Genomic DNA, 5,478 nt, shown 5'->3' with positions numbered 1-5,478 from the left:
GTGTAATATTTCCGTCACACGCTTGAGGTATTCGGTACAACGCACTGGATAGCTGGCCAATCAGCGTACACCTCGCTTTTCAGACCGATGAGCTTTGTAAAAATCGGCGCGTTTCAGAAAGGCGGGGCATAGAGGAGAAACAATAATGTACAGTATGTGGAAAATAATGTGTTTTTTGAACCTTAAACCGCATAAACACATTGCATTACACCGTCATATGACCCCTTTAAATATTCCTTTTGACATCTGCTAAAAATAAAAGTATAATGTTTCAATTAGGAAAATAAATTTAAAATATGGTAATGTTAACAAATATGCTTATTATAATAGAGAAGTTATTTCTGTATTGGCAAAGCTGAATTTTCAGCATCATTACTCTATATCTTCAGTGTCACATGATCCTTCAGAAATCATTCCAATATTATGATTTGCTGTTTAAGAAACATCTCCTATTATTATCAATGCTGAAAAGTTGTGCTGCTTCATATATGTGCGGAAACCCTTAATATTTATTTTGTCTTACTGACCCCAAACATTTGTAGTGTATGTAAAAAATTATTTGCCTGGGACAGCGATATGGGACAGTCAAATATAGTCATTATACAAAAAATATTTGCATGCCACAATTGACCAGTTAGAATCAAGTATTCCAGAAGCTGTGCTAAAAGAGAGAAACTGAGAAAATAGCACATGCATACATGGAATGAATGAAAAGATGTATTTCATATGTGGTCATTGTGAAACTCTATTCACATGCTTTTTCCTTTGTCATAAATCTACATAAGCACATAGACAGTGACATGTTTATTTTATTGCTTATGCGGACACTCAAATTTAGATGTAGTTTTTCATATTCATGTCTGGTTTTGGTGCTTCAAACGGATCTGAGCTACATGATTATGATTTCATTCAGGCTAAAATGGTAAGACGACATCCTAAAATAGGATTTGTGTCCTAAATGGAAAGTGTTTTTTAAATATTTTTTTTAAAGGAAGGCAAGAACTGGTTCTGGTCTATTCATTTATTTTGTGTTCCATAACTTGAGGGGAAAATATTCTTGTTTTCACTATTGAGACAGGCTGTTTATTCTTTTTGACAAGACACAGCAGAATGTGAAGTTTCCTTTGCTCCTCCTCCTCATCCATCTTCTCTCTCCCTCTCTCCTCACCACAGAAAACCAGCTGGCGCAGAGCCTACTCCCAAGTCTCGGATCAGCCTCCCGGCGCCCAATCCTGACCACATCGGTGGCTTCAGGTTGGCTGTGGCCACATTTGCTGGCATCGAGAGTAAATTTGGATTGCATCTACCACGATTCCGAGCGTCTGCCGCCCCACAAGTTTGAAGCAAACGCATCCACTTCAGCAGCACTGGAACAAACACACATATGAATCTCTTCCTTCTAGTTGAGAACATAAAACCGTCAGCAGATGAACTGGAAATAATGTTTTATGTGATTGTTAGTGCAAATTACAACTTTAAAGGGGTCATATGATGCGATTTCATTTTTTCCTTTCTCTTTGGAGTGTTACAAGCTCTTGGTGCATAAAGAAGATCTGTAAAGTTGCAAAGACTAAAGTCTCAAATCCAAAGAGATATTCTCGCTTTTCAGACCGATTAGTTTTGTAAAAATCGACGCGTTTCAAAAAGGCGGGGCATAGAGGAGAAACAATAATGTACAGTATGTGGAAAATAATGTGTTTTTTTAACTTTAAACCGCATAAACACATTTCATTACACCAAATACACAAAATAATGTTCTTTTTAGCAGCATCATATGACCCCTTTAAAGTAAAACGTAGATGGGATGATTTTTAATATATTTTTTAAATCTACCACAAAGTCCTGGATTCTTCAGTGGGGTTGTAGTGTGACTTTTATTTATTTTTAAATGTAAATCAAACCTTTTGTTTTTTTAAATCCTTTCAGTTGTTTTATTGTATTTTTTATGTACCTGAAAAAACGATCAGTTACATTTACTACAGTATACTTTTTTATTTATTTATTAAATTAACATGTCACTTGATGCATATTGCAGGGTTTTAAAACAGTACAAGCGTATCCAGTTAGAAATGACCATGTTTTATTGTTTAAATGATAGATGTGCAACTGTTTACATTTTCTTTTCTCCTCCTTTTACCAAAAAACTATTTAAGCACATAGCACTCATTGGGCAGTTCATTTCAGTACTGACGTGGACTCTCACATTTGAATGTATTATAGTAGTCCATATTTATGTTTGTATAGTGTTAAATTTGTGTGTTGGGAATCTACACGCAGTGCCAGTTTATGGTCAATGTGAAATCAGAGACTCGGCAGTAAGGTTTTACAGATGATGTTTGTCAGTACTGTATTTCTCAACCCCTTGAAAAATGATGTGAAGACTAAATTGAGCTGTACAGTAGAGTTGATTGTACATATAGTGTGTAAAGATTATGCCTTACTGTAAGTATGGCAGCAATAGATGCACTGATGGACAAACCGATTTATTAAAAGGAGATCAAACAAAAACGGTTGCTAGAAGCATCTTTTATTTGCCAATACTTGTTTTATTTAGCCACACACTTCTTATGGTTTTCAGTAACATTATTTCTAACAAGTGAAACATCTTTTAGGAAGCACACAATACCTGCTTGCATCGCTGTAACACTGACGAGAAAGCCACTGTGAATATTGTTGACAGTCACCAACTTATATATAACTTAATTTGTCAATGCTTCATGCAGGGGCTCAGTACAAAAATATATACACACACACTATTCAAGTATACTAAATTAACCACAAACCAACATCGAAGATGCCTTTCTAGCAGCAGGTTATTACAAATTCACATTTTTGAAATGCACATTTTCAAAAATGTTATTAACTGATTTAGCAGTAATTGTCATCAAGGTAATGAGACAGAACATAAAAATACAATGAACTCTCGCACAACAAAACTGTACATAAAGCGCATGGAAATGAAACCTAATTTTAATGCTTAGTAATAAACCCAAGAGTACAACATTTAAGGGACAGTTCACCTAAATACCTAAAATTCTGTCATTTAATCACCATTTCATTCCAAACCTGTTTGACTTTATTACGTGGGACACAAAATAGCTCTTTCCCATAAAAAGAATGTGTTCATTATTCACGTTCATTATGGAATGACAGTGGTGAGTAAAAGAAAGTTACTACGTCTATTTTGCTGATATGATAGACACTCTTTGCTAATTCTATAAATTATAATATATATAATTTATGAACGGGCTCAAACAAGTCATTCTTTTCAGTAATCTGCCTTGTCTTCACTTCCGAATCAAAAACATTAAGCACATAAAAGTAATTTCGTGATTTGGACAAAAGTGGTCGTGTATGTTTATTTTACATGAATTCCGCGAGGACCACTCAATAGAAAGACGTTTCTTATTAATTTGCTGTACACAGTCATCACAGTCACACAGACTCTGCAAACTCACATTCACAATATGATTTATTTGCCGTATTTACTACAAATGTAGTATGGTTTGATTAAATTCATACTTCACACATTCATACTTTATAGAACATTTCTTAAAGTAGGCCTACCTATTCAGAGCGTATGCGATTTCAGATGCAGCCAGAGTAAACGATTAATCTCGGGATTTTAGGAATTGTCAGAAAATCTTGATTATTCATGATTTGTCCTCTAAACCAGTTAAGCACAAACCCTCACCGCACAGCTGATTCTAAAGACTGTATTGGTCATGTAAATCACAGTTCAGACTACCTACACAACGTTAAACCACCTACTAACCCTTGACCCCAACCTAAACCCTAAGCTCACTATAGCCTTGGTAGCAAATCCTGACAGTATAGGCCTAGTGTTTGTATTGATTTGATCCACTGAAGATATTTCTGAACTTTTCTTGACAGATGACTGCATGATTGAGTTGACCAACAGAATCGATGTGGTTTAATCCCTAGTTTTACCCATCCCTAGTAACCAATTATTCATTATCTGGATAAATGGTCCCTTTTATTGGAGTAAACTGCACAGTACTAGTGACATGCTAATTGGGTGTGTTACATCAGGCTCAGTCTGGGTTGGTGATGACTCTGGTCCCGTGTTTACGTGGCCAGCTCCACGGGCCCCTCCTCCTCACCGTCCCCACGGTTGGCACGGATTTCCATCAGCGTGTGTCCAAAGTGGGCTCAATCCTCACTGTGGGGCACGGCCAGCTGCAACAGATGAGCGTTTTAGAAATCCAGTGCCAAAAACACCCCCCACCCCTCCAAAACGCCACATCAAGAGCAAAAGCTACGCATTACATGTGCTGTCTCAGTGTGGGAGAGGAAAGAGATCACCACACATTGTGATTCAGAGACAGAACAATAAAGCTGCTTGTTTGGCCTTTGAGTGCTGAATATTTATCGTGTCAGTTCTCAGGAAGGGGAAGATGGGGACTATGGGTCGGCTGGGTGACGATGTGGGATCGCTTTCTGCTGTCAGAGAGTCAGATTTAGATGAGAAAGGACGGCTGCCTGCCGCCCAGGCTGAGAGAGAGAGAGAGATCTACAGGGTATAATTAAACAGGAATAGAGAGGTGGGAGGAGATGACAGCCACTTCTAAACCCAAGACCAAATCAAGCTCTTTTATAGTACAGCAGGGGGTCTCAAGAGGCCTTCATCAATAAATGACCTTATAACACTGGCATTTCATCACTATATTCTGTATACTCTACATATGTATTTATGCATATATATATATATAATATAATTAATTACATCATGTTTCGATTAATCGAATTAATCGCAAAATAAATTTTTACTGTAAAAATACCCACAAAAGATTATTTAAAGCTATTTTTGTGTTAAATGAGAAAGAATCAAGTAGACATTACAAATTGTAGCTTTAGAAAGAAATATTTAATTTAATTCAACATAAAATTTATTTATTTAACTGCGTTAAAATATTTTAATAATGTTTTTATAACTAATTAATTAAGTTAACACGTTAAACTGACAGTCCTAATAATAATTCATTATGATAATAATCATCATAATATTAATAATATATTGATATTAATATAATACAATATTATAATAATATTTTAGTATTATTATGTATTATTTATATTAGTAATAATATATCTTATATTGTATATTTTAATTATATATTATTCATAAAATAAATGTTATATAATTGTATAATTTCATTTTTTTTAATGTTATTTATTTAGAATTGCTCTCATGCCATTTACAGCACGAGAGCATTTTTTTCTGTACTGTATATTGTTCATCAGTCACCCCACACTCTTCAAATTTGCCTGAACCATTGGAAAACGCACATCAGACGACCACTATCAAATAATCCTAAAATATCAAATATCATATATTGCATCTGCCTGACTGTTCTATCGGTTTTGAAATTGTTTTTAGAAGGTATAGGCTGTTTTGTCATTTGGCAGCTGTGCTGTTATCCGGCGGCTGGTCATCACGTTGAATTCATCTCTCCT

General features: G+C 35.3%; 2 pseudogenes; one reads left to right on the top strand and one right to left on the bottom strand.

Moving 5' to 3' along the window:
• The window catches only part of LOC107722134 (calcium-binding mitochondrial carrier protein Aralar2-like), a 38,582-nt pseudogene extending 37,137 nt beyond the window's left edge, over positions 1-1,445 (top strand).
• Positions 1,446-3,908: 2,463 nt separating this feature from the next.
• LOC107722126 (cytoplasmic dynein 1 intermediate chain 1-like) overlaps positions 3,909-5,478 on the bottom strand; it is a 58,263-nt pseudogene continuing 56,693 nt past the window's right edge.

This window comes from Sinocyclocheilus rhinocerous, unplaced genomic scaffold (genome assembly GCF_001515625.1).
Source record: "Sinocyclocheilus rhinocerous isolate Xijiao unplaced genomic scaffold, SAMN03320098_v1.1 scaffold781, whole genome shotgun sequence".
NCBI lineage: Eukaryota > Metazoa > Chordata > Actinopteri > Cypriniformes > Cyprinidae > Sinocyclocheilus > Sinocyclocheilus rhinocerous.
The sequence above is the reverse complement of the archived record's forward strand: the minus strand, read 5'-3'. Positions and strand labels throughout refer to the sequence as shown.